The sequence below is a fragment of the Idiotropiscis lumnitzeri genome, unplaced genomic scaffold, assembly GCF_059441095.1.
Source record: "Idiotropiscis lumnitzeri isolate Australia: NSW breed Sydney's pygmy pipehorse unplaced genomic scaffold, RoL_Ilum_1.0 HiC_scaffold_25, whole genome shotgun sequence".
Taxonomy (NCBI): Eukaryota; Metazoa; Chordata; class Actinopteri; order Syngnathiformes; family Syngnathidae; genus Idiotropiscis; species Idiotropiscis lumnitzeri.
The window spans coordinates 628,891-650,543 of NW_028283563.1; the positions used below are offsets into that span (position 1 = coordinate 628,891).

Genomic DNA, 21,653 nt, shown 5'->3' on the forward strand with positions numbered 1-21,653 from the left:
TGTAATCAAATTATCCTGACATTTGGAATTTCAAGAAGTGATTTGAAGTGAAAATGATGCATTTTGTGAATGATGTTGTAACAAGTGGGACAGTTGTTAAAAATGGACTCAAAGCGTCACTGTGCATACTGTCTGCAGGACTTGTGGAACGCACTAATGAAAAAAAAAAAAAAAAAAAAGGAGACAATGGCCAGACTGTGTTTCAATCACAGTAATGAGGACAATGCCAGCCGAAGGAAGGACACTATCCCCTATAGACTCTCAGGTTCATCAGAACCACCAACAAAAAACATGTTTGACCGAAAAAGATGCAAAAGACGCAAATACTGGTCAAGTGTTTTTCTGATTCACAGAGAATTCACGTCCGTGTGGAAGACCAACTCTTCTTCAAGGTGTTGAAACGACTCCGTTGGGGGGAAGTGAATGCTGAGATGGCCCTCGCCAGATGATGGCGGTGACCCCGACGCTGCAAAGGTCGCGGGGCGTGGCAGCTGGATCCACCAGTTGCAGTACAAGCTTCACCGGTTTCCAGCTAAAGGCCTAGCAACGCGAATCCCTCCCCGAGTCACAATCTCGGACCACACGCACATCAGAACCACACCACCAGCCACAGATACGAATGTTGAAGCCACAGAATAAAAAGATTAGATATGGTTTGGAAATTAATGACGTACATAAAGAAATTTGAACCTTGATTGAAGAACATAATTGCATTTAAAGTTTTAAAAATGAAACAATTATTGATGTTATGACCACTATGAAGAATTTGAAAGACACAATATATATCGGGATAATTATGGTTTTCATTTTTTGTTATGTGTAGTCTGTTTTTGTTGCATTATTTTTATGACAAAAATTATGATTAATTGCATGTTTGTTGCCCAAAAGTAACATTACAATCTGATTGATGTTGAGTATGACAAACTCGAACTGGACAATGACGAACTCGAACTGGACACTGAAACGTAAAATGAATATGGACTTGTCGCCCAAGCCCCACACATTGCATACACATACACCACACGCGAAGATCCGGGAGGTAAAGACGGCTGTCTCCTCCTACAGCGAGGCAAGGGGCCTGCATCGAGTCCCCCAGAGACAAGCTCTGCGTGGAGACAGTTTTGTTATTTTTCACTAGGCACATTGAAATGTATTTTTATATGTTTTATTCCCTGATGACTCATCTTAAAGCCGTATGGACATGATTTAAATCCGACAAACAGGGGGGAAATGTGAGAGTATGTAAATAGTTTGTGTATTTTTAATCATGTTTTTTATACACTATTTGTATCAATGATAATTACACACACACTCACGGACACGCACATCATTGCTTCAGCACACATGCGCACACCCACACGCTTGTTTTAAGTTTCACTTTCCATAGGTTTCGTTTTTCTCTGAATAAAGTCCAGAGGGATGGGCGAAGAAGTCAGTGAGAGTGCGGGAGAGTGAACTGGCAAGACGTCTACTTCACTTCCTGGCTTCTCCTCCCATCGCGATGGAGAAAAGACAAAACCTTCCCTGGTTATTCCTCTGGTTCTCTGCATTTAATTCAGTCTAATGAAGGCGTCAGGACCTTTTAAACCTGACACCCTGCCCTTCTCCCGGTCCATGATGTGGTTTTCCCTTTTGCAGTGGTCAGTGATTGCTGATTTGTAATGTTCATGTTGTGCTTGTTCTTTTACTGCTCTGATTTTTCATTTTTTTGACAGGTAAGTCACACCCTCATGGAACATCAGCTGATAAAGACGGACGGGTCTCAAGACACCATCATGCGACACTCTGAAGAAGGCGAAAGACTCGCCGAAACATGTCAGGTAAAAAATTAACCTCAAACATAATTGTCTGATTTTAATGAATCAGTCAAATATCAATAATAAGAAGACAAAAAGAACCTAATACAAATAAATGAATGCTTAATAACTCCCCTGCACATGCTCCTAAAAATCCAAACCTTCACCTGTAAATAAAACGTCCCGACCTGAAGACATCTTAATGTTATTATTTTGTTATACACACAGCGCCGCCAAGTGGAATCAAAAATGTGTTTTTATTTTAATTTTCACGTACTGCACCGTGCCCTTTTGACGAAACCGACTGAAAATTAGTCAGAAAAGACTCAAGACAATGATCTTACTCTCTGCCGAGTTTTGTGACATTTTGGCAAAAGGCGTGGCTATTACGGTGCTGAAAAGTCCGATTGTACTTTGTGGCAACAAAAGCTCCGGCAACATGACTCAGATGATCCTATCTTCTCGAAGTTGTACACATTTGAGGATACTTCAGACCTGAAGACATCTACCAACTTATTTTTCATCGTAGTAGTAGCGCCACCAACTGGTAGAAGCTAATACAAGTTATTTTCTTGGATGTTTTTCTCCGTGCAACTCAACAAGGTCGCCCTCATATATGCTCGGATGACTGTTTCGGCCATGAGGATGTCACAATACGAAATTCATCCTTTTTCGTGAAAAGTTGTGGGAGTGGCATTGCACTGTTTGGCAATAAAACAACGCTGATTATGAGGTTCTAAATATGAACGACAACTCGTGAAACTTGACACACACATCAGGCAGAGCAAATTTATCAATATTTTATACGTTAGTTGTGCAGCTTTTTTGAAATGGCTCGCCATGGCCCTCGAGAAATGTTAAAAAAAGCAGCCCTGGTTGAGTGTTTCACCTCGCTTTTTGTAAATTTTATGGAGTACAGTGAACCCTCGGTTATCGCGGTTAATGGGGACAGAGACCACCCGCGGAAACTGAAAATCCGCGAAGTAGCGGCGCACCTTCAAAAATGCTTAAAAGAAAATACAATATATATAATAAATATATATATATATATATATACGGGGAGAGAGAGAGAGAGAGAGTGAAATTCATGTTATAACAAAAAAACCAAATTATTATTAAAACGTATTATTTTTTTATTCCCCAGCCATTCTTTTTGTATTTATTTAATTACTCCGACATTTACCTGCTGGTACGCCGTCCGGTGTTCCCTGTGAAATGAAAGGTGGCATTCTTTAATTATTTATTTATTTATTCATTTATTCATTCATAACTGACAGCTTCGCGCTCCGTTCGTGTCCGGGTGGAAGAGGTGTTCCAATTCGGCTTAACTGTGACACACGCCCGCCCTCCTCCCCCGGAGCTTCCATTCGGTTAAACTTAGGGGCCGCTTGGCACCGCCCGTGCCTGGGGAAGGTGCTCCTCTTCGGCTTACTGTGACGCGAGCATGCCCGCCTCCTCCGGAGCTTCCATTCGGTTAAACTTAGGGGCCGCTTGGAACCGCCCGTGCCCGGCAAAGGTGCTCCTCTTCGGCTTACTGTGACGCGAGCATGCCCTCCTCCTCCGGAGCTTCCATTTGGTTAAACTTAGGGGCCGCTTGGAACCGCCCGTGCCTGGGGAAGGTGCTCCTCTTCGGCTTACTGTGACGCGAGCATGCCCTCCTCCTCCGGAGCTTCCATTCGTTTAAACTTAGGGGCCGCTTGGCACCGCCCGTGCCCGGGGACGGTGCTCCTCTACGGCTTAACTGCCACGCACGCCGGCCGGAGCCCTGGTACGGTCCGAACCGCGCGAAACGTCGCCACCGATCGTGTCCGGGGGAACGTGCTCTTCTTCGTCCACTCTCCTCTTCGCCCACGCTCTTCTTCGGCGCACGCCGGCCGTCTAACCGCTCCAGCGCCCGTCGTGCCGCTCGGCGAAACTACAATGCCCCCGAATATTTTTTATACCCGCGAAGCACTGAACCCGCGAAAGGTGAACCGCGAAGTAGCGAGGGTTCACTGTATGTATAAGACCAAGACCTACAAAAAAGTCTCTTGGAGCAATGAGCTAGGTTTTACAGGAAGTCGGCCATTTTGAATTTACTTAAAAGGGGCGGGTCACCACAATGGACTTTGTGTAGAAATTATTATTGGGGCCCGAGCAGCGACCGCGGCGAGGTCCCTATTGTTTATGTAGAAATTATTATTAGGGCCCGAGCAGCGACCGCTACGAGGTCCCCATTGTTTTTGTGGAAATTATTATTATTATTATTATTAGGGCCCGAGCAGTGACCGCTGCGAGGTCCCTATTGTTTTTCTAGAAATTGTTATTAGGGCCCGAGCTGCGACGGCTGCGAGGTCCCTATTGTTTTTGTAGAAAATATTATTACTTTTATTATTATTATTATTATTATTATTAGGGCCTGAGCAGCGACCGCTGCGAAGTCCCTGTTGTTTTTGTAGAAATTATTATTATTATTATTTTTCCGATTGTACGATCGCATTTTTGACCCCGAAACATGCACAAAAACTCACCAAACTTGGCAGTCTCATCGGGCATGGCGAGAAATTTGATATTTTAACGTCTAATATGAACAGGAAGTGAGTTATGAATTTTTGAAAGTCCGACTTTTGCCCTTTTTTGCATGTTTACAGGGGTCATTCTTTTGCACCCTGATCCTAAAGGCTTCATCTGATTGCCTTAAAATTCTGTCTGTAGCATCTTAAGACCTGGGACAAACACTGGGGCTAAAACTTTTTGTTTCCGAAATACAATATGACGGGGGCGGGGCTTCGAAGTTTTCACTTAAGATTTCCTTCGCCGCAATGGACAAAATGCTTAATAACTCTCTTGCACATGCTGCTAAAAATCCAAAACTTCACATGTACATAAAGAGTCGGTACCTGAAGACATCTATACGTTTATATTCAGTTATACACCTTGCGCCAATCAATATCATTTTTTACATTTTGACGTACTGCACGGTGCCCTTTTAACGAATCCGATTGAAAATTGGCTAGAAAAGACTCAAGACATTGATCTTACTCTATCCCTATTTTTGTGACTTTCCTTCGAAGGGCGTGGCTATTACGGTGCCGCAGAGTCTGATTATTCTCCGTGGCAACAAAAGTTCCTGCAAAATGATTCAGATGATCCATCTTCTCGAAATTTTTCACATTTGAGGATATTCAGGCCCTGAAGACGGCTGCCAACTTATTTTTGATCGCAGTGGTAGCGCCACCAACTGGTTAAAACAAATACAAATTATTTTCGTTGATGTTTTTCTCCGGGCAGGTTAACAAAATCTACCTTATATTTGCTCGGATGAGTGTTTAGGCCTTGAGGATGTCACAATACGAAAGTCTTTCGCCTTCTTCAGAGTGTCACATGATGGTGTCTTGTGGCCCGTCTTTATCAGCTGATGTTCCATGAGGGCGTGACTTACCTGTCACAAGAATGAAGGCAAGTCACGCCCCCCGCTGTCCGTTAACTCCGCCAAGATGCTGGTCCAGGTGGTAGAGAGGATGAAGGCTCCCTTGTCTCTGTTCATGGTTTTTATGCCTTGCTTGCAGATCTCAATGGCCTCTCTGATCCAGCGCTGTTGTTTGTTCTCTTCTGTGCGGATGACCCTGCCCTTCTCCCGGTCCATGATGTGGTTTTCCCTTTTGCAGTGGTCAGTGATTGCTGATTTGTAATGTTCATGTTGTGCTTGTTCTTTTACTGCTCTGATTTTTCATTTTTTTGACAGGTAGGTCACACCCTCATGGAACATCAGCTGATAAAGACGGTCTCAAGACACCATCATGCGACACTCTGAAGAAGGCGAAAGACTCGCCGAAACATGTCAGGTAAAAAATTTACCGAAAACATAATTGTCTGCTTTTAATGAATCTGTCAAATATCAATAATAAGAAGACAAAATGAACCTAATACAAATAAATGAATGCTTAATAACTCCCCTGCACATGCTCCTAAAAATCCAAACCTTCACCTGTAAATAAAATGTCCCGACCTGAAGACATCTTAATGTTATTATTTTGTTATACACACAGCGCCGCCAAGTGGAATCAAAAATTTGTTTTTATTTTAATTTTCACGTACTGCACCGTGCCCTTTTGACGAATCCGACTGAAAATTAGTCAGAAAAGACTCAAGACAATGATCTTACTCTCTGCCGAGTTTTGTGACGTTTTGGCAAAAGGCGTGGCTATTACGGTGCTGAAAAGTCCGATTGTACTTTGTGGCAACAAAAGCTCCGGCAACATGACTCAGATGATCCTATCTTCTCGAAGTTGTACACATTTGAGGATACTTCAGCCCTGAAGACATCTACCAACTTATTTTTCATCGTAGTAGTAGCGCCACCAACTGGTAAAAGCTAATACAAGTTATTTTCTTGGATGTTTTTCTCCGTGCAACTCAACAAGGTCGCCCTCATATATGCTCGGAGGACTGTTTCGGCCATGAGGATGTCACAATACGAAATTCATCCTTTTTCGTGAAAAGTTGTGGGAGTGGCATTGCACTGTTTGGCAATAAAACAACGCTGATTATGAGGTTCTAAATATGAACGACAACTCGTGAAACTTGACACACACATCAGGCAGAGCAAATTTATCAATATTTTATACGTTAGTTGTGCAGCTTTTTTGAAATGGCTCGCCATGGCCCTCGAGAAATGTTCAAAAAAGCAGCCCTGGTTGAGTGTTTCACCTCGCTTTTTGTAAATTTTATGGAGTACAGTGAACCCTCGGTTATCGCGGTTAATGGGGACCGAGACCACCCGCGGAAACTGAAAATCCGCGAAGTAGCGGCGCACCTTCAAAAATGCTTAAAAGAAAATACAATATATATAATAAATATATATATATATATATATATATATACGGGGAGAGAGAGAGAGAGAGAGTGAAATTCATGTTATAACAAAAAAAACAAATTATTATTAAAACGTATTATTTTTTTATTCCCCAGCCATTCTTTTTGTATTTATTTAATTACTCCGACATTTACCTGCTGGTACGCCGTCCGGTGTTCCCTGTGAAATGAAAGGTGGCATTCTTTAATTATTTATTTATTTATTCATTTATTCATTCATAACTGACAGCTTCGCGCTCCGTTCGTGTCCGGGCGGAAGAGGTGTTCCAATTCGGCTTAACTGTGACACACGCCCGCCCTCCTCCCCCGGAGCTTCCATTCGGTTAAACTTAGGGGCCGCTTGGCACCGCCCGTGCCTGGGGAAGGTGCTCCTCTTCGGCTTACTGTGACGCGAGCATGCCCGCCTCCTCCGGAGCTTCCATTCGGTTAAACTTAGGGGCCGCTTGGAACCGCCCGTGCCCGGCAAAGGTGCTCCTCTTCGGCTTACTGTGACGCGAGCATGCCCTCCTCCTCCGGAGCTTCCATTTGGTTAAACTTAGGGGCCGCTTGGAACCGCCCGTGCCTGGGGAAGGTGCTCCTCTTCGGCTTACTGTGACGCGAGCATGCCCTCCTCCTCCGGAGCTTCCATTCGGTTAAACTTAGGGGCCGCTTGGCACCGCCCGTGCCCGGGGACGGTGCTCCTCTACGGCTTAACTGCCACGCACGCCCGCCGGAGCCCTGGTACGGTCCGAACCGCGCGAAACGTCGCCACCGATCGTGTCCGGGGGAACGTGCTCTTCTTCGTCCACTCTCCTCTTCGCCCACGCTCTTCTTCGGCGCACGCCGGCCGTCTAACCGCTCCAGCGCCCGTCGTGCCGCTCGGCGAAACTACAATGCCCCCGAATATTTTTTATACCCGCAAAGCACTGAACCCGCGAAAGGTGAACCGCGAAGTAGCGAGGGTTCACTGTATGTATAAGACCAAGACCTACAAAAAAGTCTCTTGGAGCAATGAGCTAGGTTTTACAGGAAGTCGGCCATTTTGAATTTACTTAAAAGGGGCGGGTCACCACAATGGACTTTGTGTAGAAATTATTATTGGGGCCCGAGCAGCGACCGTGGCGAGGTCCCTATTGTTTATGTAGAAATTATTATTAGGGCCCGAGCAGCGACCGCTACGAGGTCCCCATTGTTTTTGTGGAAATTATTATTATTATTATTATTAGGGCCCGAGCAGTGACCGCTGCGAGGTCCCTATTGTTTTTCTAGAAATTGTTATTAGGGCCCGAGCTGCGACGGCTGCGAGGTCCCTATTGTTTTTGTAGAAAATATTATTACTTTTATTATTATTATTAGGGCCTGAGCAGCGACCGCTGCGAAGTCCCTGTTGTTTTTGTAGAAATTGTTATTATTATTATTTTTCCGATTGTACGATCGCATTTTTGACCCCGAAACATGCACAAAAACTCACCAAACTTGGCAGTCTCATCGGGCATGGCGAGAAATTTGATATTTTAACGTCTAATATGAACAGGAAGTGAGTTATGAATTTTTGAAAGTCCGACTTTTGCCCTTTTTTGCATGTTTACAGGGGTCATTCTTTTGCACCCTGATCCTAAAGGCTTCATCTGATTGCCTTAAAATTCTGTCTGTAGCATCTTAAGACCTGGGACAAACACTGGGGCTAAAATCTTTTGTTTCCGAAATACTATATGACGGGGGCGGGGCTTCAAAGTTTTCACTTAAGATTTCCTTCGCCGCAATGGACAAAATGCTTAATAACTCTCCTGCACATGCTGCTAAAAATCCAAAACTTCACATGTACATAAAGAGTCGGTACCTGAAGACATCTATATGTTTATATTCTGTTATACACCTTGCGCCAATCAATAACATTTTTTACATTTTGACGTACTGCACGGTGCCCTTTTAACGAATCCGATTGAAAATTGGCTAGAAAAGACTCAAGACATTGATCTTACTCTATCCCTATTTTTGTGACTTTCCTTCGAAGGGCGTGGCTATTGCGGTGCCGCAGAGTCTGATTATTCTCCGTGGCAACAAAAGTTCCTGCAAAATGATTCAGATGATCCATCTTCTCGAAATTTTTCACATTTGAGGATATTCAGGCCCTGAAGACGGCTGCCAACTTATTTTTGATCGCAGTGGTAGCGCCACCAACTGGTTAAAACAAATACAAATTATTTTCGTTGATGTTTTTCTCCGGGCAGGTTCACAAAATCTACCTTATATTTGCTCGGATGAGTGTTTAGGCCTTGAGGATGTCACAATACGAAAGTCTTTCGCCTTCTTCAGAGTGTCACATGATGGTGTCTTGTGACCCGTCTTTATCAGCTGATGTTCCATGAGGGCGTGACTTACCTGTCACAAGAATGAAGGCAAGTCACACCCCCCGCTGTCCGTTCACTCCGCCAAGATGCTGCTCTAGGTGGTAGAGAGGATGAAGGCTCCCTTGTCTCTGTTCATGGTTTTTATGCCTCGCTTGCAGATCTCAATGGCCTCTCTGATCCAGCGCTGTTGTTTGTTCTCTTCGGTGCGGATGACCCTGCCCTTCTCCCGGTCCATGATGTGGTTTTCCCTTTTGCAGTGGTCAGTGATTGCTGATTTGTAATGTTCATGTTGTGCTTGTTCTTTTACTGCTCTGATTTTTCATTTTTTTTGACAGGTAAGTCACACCCTCATGGAACATCAGCTGATAAAGACGGGTCTCAAGACACCATCATGCGACACTCTGAAGAAGGCGAAAGACTGGCCGAAACATGTCAGGTAAAAAATTAACCTAAAACATAATTGTCTGCTTTTAATGAATCAGTCAAATATCAATAATAAGAAGACAAAATGAACCTAATACAAATAAATGAATGCTTAATAACTCCCCTGCACATGCTCCTAAAAATCCAAACCTTCACCTGTAAATAAAACGTCCCGACCTGAAGACATCTTAATGTTATTATTTTGTTATACACACAGCGCCGCCAAGTGGAATCAAAAATGTGTTTTTATTTTAATTTTCACATCCTGCACGGTGCCCTTTTGACAAATCCGACTGAAAATTAGTCAGAAAAGACTCAAGACAACCATCTTACTCTCTGCCGAATTTTGTGACGTTTTGGCAAAAGGCGTGGCTATTACGGTGCTGAAAAGTCAGATTGTACTCTGTGGCAACAAAAGCTCCGGCAACATGACTCAGATGATCCTATCTTCTCGAAGTTGTACACATTTGAGGATACTTCAGCCCTGAAGACATCTACCAACTTATTTTTCATCGTAGTAGTAGCGCCACCAACTGGTAAAAGCTAATACAAGTTATTTTCTTGGATGTTTTTCTCCGTGCAACTCAACAAGGCCGCCCTCATATATGCTCGGATGACTGTTTCGGCCATGAGGATGTCACAATACGAAATTCGTCCTTTTTCGTGTAAAGTTGTGGGAGTGGCATTGCACTGTTCGGCAATAAAACAACGCTGATTATGAGGTTCTAAATATGAACGACAACTCGTGAAACTTTACACACACATCAGGCCAAGCAAATTTATCAATATTTTATACGTTAGTTGTGCAGCTTTTTTGAAATGGCTCGCCATGGCCCTCGAGAAATGTTAAAAAAAGCAGCCCTGGTTGAGTGTTTCACCTCGCTTTTTGTAAATTTTATGGAGTACAGTGAACCCTCGGTAATCGCGGTTAATGGGGACAGAGACCACCCGCGAAAACTGAAAATCCGCGAAGTAGCGGCGCACCTTCAAAAATGCTTAAAAAAATATACAATATATATAATAAATATATAAATATATATATATATATATATATATATATATACGGGGAGAGAGAGAGTGAAATTCATGTTATAACAAAAAAACCAAATTATTATTAAAACTTATTATTTTTTTATTCCCCAGCCATTCTTTTTGTATTTATTTAATTACTCCGACTTTTACCTGCTGGTACGCCGTCCGGTGTGCCCTGTGAAATGAAAGGTGGCATTCTTTATTCATTTATTTATTTATTCTTTTATACATTCATAACTGACAGCTTCGCGCTCCGCTCGTGCCCGGGCGGAAGAGGTGCTCCAATTCGGCTTAACTGTGACACACACCCGCCCTCCTCCCCCGGAGCTTCCATTCGGTTAAACTTAGGGGCCGCTTGGCACCGCCCGTGCCCGGGGAAGGTGCTCCTCTTCGGCTTACTGTGACGCGAGCATGCCCTCCTCCTCCGGAGCTTCCATTCGGTTAAACTTAGGGGCCGCTTGGAACCGCCCGTGCCCGGGGAAGGTGCTCCTCTTCGGCTTACTGTGACGCGAGCATGCCCTCCTCCTCCGGAGCTTCCATTCGGTTAAACTTAGGGGCCGCTTGGCACCGCCCGTGCCCGGGGAAGGTTCTCCTCTACGGCTTAACTGCCACGCACGCCGGCCGGAGCTCTGGTACTGTCCGAACCGCGCGAAACGTCGCCACCGATCGTGTCCGGGGGAACGTGCTCTTCTTCGTCCACTCTCCTCTTCGCCCACGCTCTTCTTCGGCGCACACCGGCCGTCTAACCGCTCCAGCGCCCCGTCGTGCCGCTCGGCGAAACTACAATGCCCCCGAATATTTTTTAGACCCGCGAAGCACTGAACCCGCGAAAGGTGAACCGCCAAGTAGCGAGGGTTCACTCTATGTATAAGACCAAGACCTACAAAAAAGTCTCTTGGAGCAATGAGCTAGGTTTTACAGGAAGTCGGCCATTTTGAATTTACTTAAAAGGGGGCGGGTCACCACAATGGACTTTGTGTAGAAATTATTATTGGGGCCCGAGCAGCGACCGCGGCGAGGTCCCTATTGTTTATGTAGAAATTATTATTAGGGCCCGAGCAGCGACCGCTACGAGGTCCCCATTGTTTTTGTGGAAATTATTATTATTATTATTATTCGGGCCCGAGCAGTGACCGCTGCGAGGTCCCTATTGTTTTTCTAGAAATTGTTATTAGGGCCCGAGCTGCGACGGCTGCGAGGTCCCTATTGTTTTTGTAGAAAATATTATTACTTTTATTATTATTATTATTATTATTATTAGGGCCTGAGCAGCGACCGCTGCAAAGTCCCTGTTGTTTTTGTAGAAATTATTATTATTATTATTTTTCCGATTGTTCGATTGCATTTTTGACCCCGAAACATGCACAAAAACTCACCAAACTTGGCAGTCTCATCGGGCATGGCGAGAAATTTGATATTTTAAACGTCTAATATGAACAGGAAGTGAGTTATGAATTTTTGAAAGTCCGACTTTTGCCCTTTTTTGCATGTTTACAGGGGTCATTCTTTTGCACCCTGATCCTAAAGGCTTCATCTGATTGCCTTAAAATTCTGTCTGTAGCATCTTAAGACCTGGGACAAACACTGGGGCTAAAATTGGGGCTAAAATCTTTTGTTTCCGAAATACTATATGACGGGGGCGGGGCTTCAAAGTTTTCACTTAAGATTTCCTTCGCCGCAATGGACAAAATGCTTAATAACTCTCTTGCACATGCTGCTAAAAATCCAAAACTTCACATGTACATCAAGAGTCGGTACCTGAAGACATCTATATGTTTATATTCTGTTATACACCTTGCGCCAATCAATATCATTTTTTACATTTTGACGTCCTGCACGGTGCCCTTTTAACGAATCCGATTGAAAATTGGCTAGAAAAGACTCAAGACATTGATCTTACTCTATCCCTATTTTTGTGACTTTCCTTCGAAGGGCCCGGCTATTACGGTGCCGCAGAGTCTGATTATTCTCCGTGGCAACAAAAGTTCCTGCAAAATGATTCAGATGATCCATCTTCTCGAAATTTTTCACATTTGAGGATATTCAGGCCCTCAAGACGGCTGCCAACTTATTTTTGATCGCAGTGGTAGCGCCACCAACTGGTTAAAACAAATACAAATTATTTTCGTTGATTTTTTTCTCCGGGCAGGTTAACAAAATCTACCTTATATTTGCTCGGATGAGTGTTTAGGCCTTGAGGATGTCACAATACGAAAGTCTTTCGCCTTCTTCAGAGTGTCACATGATGGTGTCTTTGTGACCCGTCTTTATCAGCTGATGTTCCATGAGGGCGTGACTTACCTGTCACAAGAATGAAGGCAAGTCACGCCCCCCGCTGTCCGTTCACTCCGCCAAGATGCTGCTCCAGGTGGTAGAGAGGATGAAGGCTCCCTTGTCTCTGTTCATGGTTTTTATGCCTCGCTTGCAGATCTCAATGGCCTCTCTGATCCAGCGCTGTTGTTTGTTCTCTTCGGTGCGGATGACCCTGCCCTTCTCCCGGTCCATGATGTGGTTTTCCCTTTTGCAGTGGTCAGTGATTGCTGATTTGTAATGTTCATGTTGTGCTTGTCATGATCCGCGTCGGGCATGACAGCCTTTTGTTATTGTTTTCATATGCATGCGGTTTTTGTTATTGTTTTTGTTGTTATTTTCTCCCCTCCTTCCTGCCATGTGCCTTTTCCTGTCTGTTTTGATCAGCTGAGCAGGGGCGTTTCCCCTCAGCACCTCGCCCTCACCAGCCACGCACCTGCTCCTCATCAACGATCACACACCTGCTCCCCATCTGCTCCCCTGATTACCGGACTACTTAAGCCTTCCATGCTCTCAACCCAGTGTCGGGTCATTGCCGAAAATCACGGACAGCCACGACCACCTTTGTTCACGTTCTGCTCCTTGTTCATGTTCATGCTCTGGTTCCCCTCTTCGTTCCCGTCTTTCAGTGTTGTTCCTCGCCCTGCCTCCCAGTCTGGTCACGTTAAGTTTGTCTTTTGTTATTTTTCACCCTGCCACATTGTTTGCCCTGGTTGTTTCAGTTAATAAATTCCCTTCACGTTTCTGACCTCTCTGCCTCCTCGCCTTTTGGGTCCACCTCCTCCTCGCCGACCGGCGAGTCCTGACAGAATGACCCGACCAAAGAAGGACCCAGCGAGAGGCTCACGGCGGCGTCATGGACGCCGCCGGACGGACAACCCCCCTCAGCCTGCCGACCAACCCCGTGTCCTTCAAGTAGGTTCCATTTTCCGCTCGACGTCTGTTTCTCCCCTTTTGCCCCCCGATTACAGCACCGATTACCAGCCTGTCATACCCCCTCACCTGATCATAGATTCGGATTACGAGGACGATTTTGAGCACCAAGCCCTTTCACCCCCTCACGGTTCGAGTAAGTCCGGTCACGAGTTTGATTTTGAGCACCTTGCCCCTCACATTTTTTCCGATCCAGATCACGACTATGATTTTGAATATATTGCCACTCTCTTAGTCGCTCAGCGCAACGCGGAGTTATTTTTGAGCCGTCACCTTCCTCCCCCCGAGCCATTTGAGTTTTTCGCGACCACCTCCCACTCCCCCTCGCGCGCTTCACGTCCCAAATCCCGGAAGTCACGGTCACGTCGCGCACATCGTTCACCATCAGTTTCAGCACCGGATCACGCTCCCCTGGCGTCTCCTAGCTCGCGTTCACCAGCCCCCGCAGTCACGGTCCCTCAGGTCTCCCGTTTTCCTGATTCCCTATGGCGGCAGGCTGACAGGGATCAGGGCCCCCGGTTCGGCTGTGCCCGGATCGACTGCTGCACCCGGCCCGCTGTCGCCTCCACGCCTGCAGCAGTGACCAATGCAGCTCCCGCTGCACGGACCCCGCCGCCTCCATGCGAGCCGCAGCCTCCAGAGTCCCGTGCCGACTCCTCGAAGGCGGCCGAGCCCCGTTCCGGCTCCCCGCCAGCTGCTGAGCCCTGTCCCGGCTCCCCGCCAGCTGCTGAGCCCTGTCCCGGCTCCCCGCCAGCTGCTGAGCCCTGTCCCGGCTCCCCGCCAGCTGCTGAGCCCTGTCCCGGCTCCCCGCCAGCTGCTGAGCCCTGTCCCGGCTCCCCGCCAGCTGCTGAGCCCAGTCCCGGCTCCCCGCCAGCTGCTGAGCCCAGTCCCGGCTTCCCGCCAGCTGCTGAGCCCAGTCCCGGCTCCCCGCCAGCTGCTGAGCCCAGTCCCGGCTCCCCGCCAGCTGCTGAGCCCAGTCCCGGCTCCCCGCCAGCTGCTGAGCCGTGTCCCGGCTCCCCGTCAGCGGCCGAGCCCCGTCCCGGGGCCCCAATGGCGATCCCAGCTCCCGATCCAGCGGAGCACGCTGTGCGCCCGAACCAAGTTCACGTTCAGGCGGAGCACATCCTGCCCCCGACCCAAGTTCACGTTCACGCGGAGCCCGTCCGGCGTCCGTCCCTAGTTCACGTTCAGGCGGAGCACGCTGTGCGTCCGTCCCAAGCTCACGTTCAGGCGGAGCACGCTGTGCGTCCGTCCCAAGCTCACGTTCAGGCGGAGCACGTTGTGCGTCCGTCCCAAGTCCACGTTCAGGGGAAGCACACCCTGCTTCCGACCCAGGTTCACGTTCAGGAGGAGCACGCTGCGCGTCCGTCCCAAGCTCACGTTCCGGCGGAGCACGTTGTGCGTCCGTCCCAAGCCCATGTTCCGGTGGGGCACGCCTTGCCTCCGCTCCAAGCTCACGTTTTGGCAGAACACGGCCCGCAGCCGTCACTCCCGGTCCCTGCACCCGTGGTGGACGACGAGCAGTCGCCTGCCGTATCGGTCCCAGCGGCGCCTGATGAAGCGCCGCCGCTCCCGGTCCCGGTGCCTGCGATGGACGACGGTCCGCCGCCGAGTCACGCCTCAGCCACGGCGACGCACGACGACCCACCATCGCACCCCGCTCTGGCCTCGGCAGCATCCGACGACCCGTCGCCACTGCTCGCCTTGGCTCCGGCAGCGCTCGACGACCCACGGCCGCTCCTGGTTTCTGCCTCGGCGGTGGACGGCGACCCACCGCCGCTCCACATTCTTGTCTCGGCAGGGGTCGACGACCAGCCGCCGCTCCCGGTTCCGGTGCCCGCGATGGACGACGGTCCGCCGCCGCGTCACGCCTCAGTCTCGGCGACGCACGAGGACCCACCACCGCGCCCCGCTCTGGCCGCGGCAGCATCCGACGACCCGTCGCCACTGCTCGCCTTGGCCCCGGCGGCGCTCGACGGCCCGCGGCCGCTCTTGGTTCCTGCCTCGGCGGTGGACGACGACCCACCGCCGCTCCATGTTCTTGTCTCGGCAGGGATCGACGACCAGCCGTCGCTCCGCGTTCCTGTGTCGGCGGGGTTCAACGATGGGCCGCCGCCCCACGTTCCGGTCTCGGCGGTGTTCGACGACCAGCCGCCGCTCCACGTTCCTGACGCGGCGGGGTTCGACGACCAGCCGTCGCTCCACGTTCCGGTCTCGGCGACGCTCGACGACCAGCCGCCGCTCCACGCTCCCGCCTCGGCGGGGCTCGACGACCAGCCGCCGCTCCACGTTCCTGTCTCGACGACGCTCGACGACCAGCCGCCGCTCCACGTTCCTGACTCGGCGGGGTTCGACGACCAGCCGCCGCTCCGCGTTCCTGACTCGGCGGGGCTCGACGACCAGCCGCCGCTCCGCGTTCCTGTCTCGGCGGGGCTCGACGACCAGCCGCCGCTCCGCGTTCCTGACTCGGCGGGGCTCGACGACCAGCCGCCGCTCCGCGTTCCTGACTCGGCGGGGCTCGACGACCAGCCGCCGCTCCGCGTTCCTGTCTCGGCGGGGCTCGACGACCAGCCGCCGCTCCGCGTTCCTGTCTCGGCGGGGCTCGACGACCAGCCGCCGCTCCACGTTCCTGTCTCGGCGGGGCTCGACAATCTGCCGCCGCTCCACGTTCCTGTCTCGGCAGGGTTCAACGACCAGCCGCCGCGCCACGTTCCTGACTCGGCGACGTTCCATGGCCTGCCGCCGCTCCTCGCCCCAGCTCCATCAGCGGACTTCATGTGGCGTTCGGGTCGTTCCGGACGTCCGCCTGAATGGCCCCAATGGGACGTACTGGCCTGGCCACCCTCACGGCCCCCTGAAGGGTCACGAAAAGACTCGCTGGTCTGGCCTCCCGGGAATCCGCCAGACCGGTCTCGATCACGGGTCGTTGACCCACCTCCCGACCCCTTCCGCCCACCCTCGTTCTTGGACATGGTTTTCCTTTTCTTTTCTTTTCCTTTTTTTTGGGACGTCTGGAATCCGTCCCTTGAGGGGGGGGTACTGTCATGATCCGCGTCAGGCATGACAGCCTTTTGTTATTGTTTTCATATGCATGCGGTTTTTGTTATTGTTTTTGTTGTTATTTTCTCCCCTCCTTCCTGCCATGTGCCTTTTCCTGTCTGTTTTGATCAGCTGAGCAGGGGCGTTTCCCCTCAGCACCTCGCCCTCACCAGCCACGCACCTGCTCCTCATCAACGATCACACACCTGCTCCCCATCTGCTCCCCTGATTACCGGACTACTTAAGCCTTCCATGCTCTCAACCCAGTGTCGGGTCATTGCCGAAAATCACGGACAGCCACGACCACCTTTGTTCACGTTCTGCTCCTTGTTCATGTTCATGCTCTGGTTCCCCTCTTCGTTCCCGTCTTTCAGTGTTGTTCCTCGCCCTGCCTCCCAGTCTGGTCACGTTAAGTTTGTCTTTTGTTATTTTTCACCCTGCCACATTGTTTGCCCTGGTTGTTTCAGTTAATAAATTCCCTTCACGTTACTGACCTCTCTGCCTCCTCGCCTTTTGGGTCCACCTCCTCCTCGCCGACCGGCGAGTCCTGACAGTGCTTGTTCTTTTACTGCTCTGATTTTTCATTTTTTTGACAGGTAAGTCACACCCACATGGAACATCAGCTGATAAAGACGGGTCTCAAGACACCATCATGCGACACTCTGAAGAAGGCGAAAGACTCGCCGAAACATGTCAGGTAAAAAATTAACCTAAAACATAATTGTCTGCTTTTAATGAATCAGTCAAATATCAATAATAAGAAGACAAAATGAACCTAATACAAATAAATGAATGCTTAATAACGCCCCTGCACATGCTCCTAAAAATCCAAACCTTCACCTGTAAATAAAACGTCCCGACCTGAAGACATCTTAATGTTATTATTTTGTTATACACACAGCGCCGCCAAGTGGAATCAAAAATGTGTTTTTATTTTAATTTTCACGTACTGCACGGTGCCCTTTTGACGAATCCGACTGAAAATTAGTCAGAAAAGACTCAAGACAATGATCTTACTCTCTGCCGAATTTTGTGACGTTTTGGCAAAAGGCGTGGCTATTACGGTGCTGAAAAGTCCGATTGTACTTTGTGGCAACAAAAGCTCCGGCAACATGACTCAGATGATCCTATCTTCTCGAAGTTGTACACATTTGAGGATACTTCAGCCCTGAAGACATCTACCAACTTATTTTTCATCGTAGTAGTAGCGCCACCAACTGGTAAAAGCTAATACAAGTTATTTTCTTGGATGTTTTTCTCCGTGCAACTCAACAAGGTCGCCCTCATATATGCTCGGATGACTGTTTCGGCCATGAGGATGTCACAATACGAAATTCATCCTTTTTCGTGAAAAGTTGTGGGAGTGGCATTGCACTGTTCGGCAATAAAACAACGCTGATTATGAGGTTCTAAATATGAACGACAACTCGTGAAACTTGACACACACATCAGGCAGAGCAAATTTATCAATATTTTATACGTTAGTTGTGCAGCTTTTTTGAAATGGCTCGCCATGGCCCTCGAGAAATGTTCAAAAAAGCAGCCCTGGTTGAGTGTTTCACCTCGCTTTTTGTAAATTTTATGGAGTACAGTGAACCCTCGGTTGTCGCGGTTAATGGGGACCGAGACCACCCGCGGAAACTGAAAATCCGCGAAGTAGCGGCGCACCTTCAAAAATGCTTAAAAAAAAATACAATATATAAAATAAATATATATATATATATATATATATATATATATATAGATATATATATATAGATATATATATATATATACAGAGAGAGAGAGAGAGTGAAATTCATGTTATAACAAAAAAACCAAATTATTATTAAAACGTATTATTTTTTTATTCCCCAGCCATTCTTTTTGTATTTATTTAATTACTCCGACTTTTACCTGCTGGTACGCCGTCCGGTGTGCCCTGTGAAATGAAAGGTGGCATTCTTTATTTATTTATTTATTTATTCATTTATTCATTCATAACTGACAGCTTCGCGCTCCGTTCGTGCCCGGGCGGAAGAGGTGTTCCAATTCGGCTTAACTGTGACACACGCCCGCCCTCCTCCCCCGGAGCTTCCATTCGGTTAAACTTAGGGGCCGCTTGGCACCGCCCGTGCCCGGGGAAGGTGCTCCTCTTCGGCTTACTGTGACGCGAGCATGCCCGCCTCCTCCGGAGCTTCCATTCGGTTAAACTTAGGGGCCGCTTGGAACCGCCCGTGCCCGGCGAAGGTGCTCCTCTTCGGCTTACTGTGACGCGAGCATGCCCTCCTCCTCCGGAGCTTCCATTTGGTTAAACTTAGGGGCCGCTTGGAACCGCCCGTGCCCGGGGAAGGTGCTCCTCTTCGGCTTACTGTGACGCGAGCATGCCCTCCTCCTCCGGAGCTTCCATTCGGTTAAACTTAGGGGCCGCTTGGCACCGCCCGTGCCCGGGGAAGGTGCTCCTCTACGGCTTAACTGCCACGCACGCCGGCCGGAGCTCTGGTACGGTCCGAACCGCGCGAAACGTCGCCACCGATCGTGTCTGGGGGAACGTGCTCTTCTTCGTCCACTCTCCTCTTCGCCCACGCTCTTCTTCGCCCACGCTCTTCTTCGGCGCACGCCGGCCGTCTAACCGCTCCAGCGCCCGTCGTGCCGCTCGGCGAAACTACAATGCCCCCGAATATTTTTTATACCCGCGAAGCACTGAACCCGCGAAAGGTGAACCGCGAAGTATCGAGGGTTCACTGTATGTATAAGACCAAGACCTACAAAAAAGTCTCTTGGAGCAATGAGCTAGGTTTTACAGGAAGTCGGCCATTTTGAATTTACTTAAAAGGGGCGGGTCACCACAATGGACTTTGTGTAGAAATTATTATTGGGGCCCGAGCAGCGACCGCGGCGAGGTCCCTATTGTTTATGTAGAAATTATTATTAGGGCCCGAGCAGCGACCGCTACGAGGTCCCCATTGTTTTTGTGGAAATTATTATTATTATTATTATTAGGGCCCGAGCAGTGACCGCTGCGAGGTCCCTATTGTTTTTCTAGAAATTGTTATTAGGGCCCGAGCTGCGACGGCTGCGACGTCCCTATTGTTTTTGTAGAAAATATTATTACTTTCAAATTTCCCCATTGTGGGACTAATAAAGGACATCTTATCTTATCTTCTCTTATTATTATTATTATTATTAGGGCCTGAGCAGCGACCGCTGCGAAGTCCCTATTGTTTTTGTAGAAATTATTATTATTATTATTTTTCCGATTGTTCGATTGCATTTTTGACCCCCGAAACATGCACAAAAATTCACCAAACTTGGCAGTCTCATCGGGCATGGCGAAAAATTTGATATTTTAATGTCTAATATGAATAGGAAGTGAGTTATGAATTTTTGAAAGTCCGACTTTTGCCCTTTTTTGCATGTTTACAGGGGTCATTCTTTTGCACCCTGATCCTAAAGGCTTCATCTGATTGCCTTAAAATTCTGTCTGTAGCATCTTAAGACCTGGGACCAACACTGGGGCTAAAATTTTTTGTTTCCGAAATACTATATGACGGGGGCGGGGCTTCGAAGTTTTCACTTAAGATTTCCTTCGCCGCAATGGACAAAATGCTTAATAACTCTCTGCACATGCTGCTAAAAATCCAAAACTTCACATGTACATAAAGAGTCGGTACCTGAAAACATCTATATGTTTATATTCAGTTATACACCTTGCGCAAATCAATATCATTTTTTACATTTTGACGTACTGCACGGTGCCCTTTTAACGAATCCGATTGAAAATTGGCTAGAAAAGACTCAAGACATTGATCTTACTCTATCCCTATTTTTGTGACTTTCCTTCGAAGGGCGTGGCTATTACGGTGCCGCAGAGTCTGATTATTCTCCGTGGCAACAAAAGTTCCTGCAAAATGATTCAGATGATCTATCTTCTTGAAATGTTTCACATTTGAGGATATTCAGGCCCTGAAGACGGCTGCCAACTTATTTTTGATCGCAGTGGTAGCGCCACCAACTGGTTAAAACAAATACAAATTATTTTCGTTGATGTTTTTCTCCGGGCAGGTTAACAAAATCTACCTTATATTTGCTCGGATGAGTGTTTAGGACTTGAGGATGTCACAATACGAAAGTCTTTCGCCTTCTTCAGAGTGTCACATGATGGTGTCTTGTGGCCCGTCTTTATCAGCTGATGTTCCATGAGGGCGTGACTTACCTGTCACAAGAATGAAGGCAAGTCACGCCCCCCGCTGTCCGTTAACTCCGCCAAGATGCTGGTCCAGGTGGTAGAGAGGATGAAGGCAACCTTGTCTCTGTTCATGGTTTTTATGCCTCGCTTGCAGATCTCAATGGCCTCTCTGATCCAGCGCTGTTGTTTGTTCTCTTCTGTGCGGATGACCCTGCCCTTCTCCCGGTCCATGATGTGGTTTTCCCTTTTGCAGTGGTCAGTGATTGCTGATTTGTAATGTTCATGTTGTGCTTGTTCTTTTACTGCTCTGATTTTTCATTTTTTTGACAGGTAAGTCACACCCTCATGGAACATCAGCTGATAAAGACGGGTCTCAAGACACCATCATGCGACACTCTGAAGAAGGCGAAAGACTCGCCGAAACATGTCAGGTAAAAAATTTACCGAAAACATAATTGTCTGCTTTTAATGAATCTGTCAAATATCAATAATAAGAAGACAAAATGAACCTAATACAAATAAATGAATGCTTAATAACTCCCCTGCACATGCTCCTAAAAATCCAAACCTTCACCTGTAAATAAAATGTCCCGACCTGAAGACATCTTAATGTTATTATTTTGTTATACACACAGCGCCGCCAAGTGGAATCAAAAATTTGTTTTTATTTTAATTTTCACGTACTGCAACGTGCCCTTTTGACGAATCCGACTGAAAATTAGTCAGAAAAGACTCAAGACAATGATCTTACTCTCTGCCGAGTTTTGT

The 21,653-nt window shown here is 47.9% G+C and overlaps 1 long non-coding RNA gene across 2 annotated transcripts in view; it reads left to right on the forward strand.

Moving 5' to 3' along the window:
• The window catches only part of LOC148316014 (uncharacterized), a 156,448-nt gene extending 135,335 nt beyond the window's left edge, over positions 1–21,113 (forward strand). The window contains exons 3-4 of one of the 2 annotated variants that reach the window (XR_015840420.1): positions 5,345–5,445; positions 21,040–21,113. This is a non-coding gene — a long non-coding RNA (uncharacterized LOC148316014). Of the gene's footprint in view, positions 1–5,344; positions 5,446–5,520; positions 5,561–21,039 lie in introns of those variants that run through there. The other variant, XR_015840419.1, reaches the window with a different exon arrangement.
• The last annotated feature ends 540 nt before the right edge of the window (positions 21,114–21,653 follow it).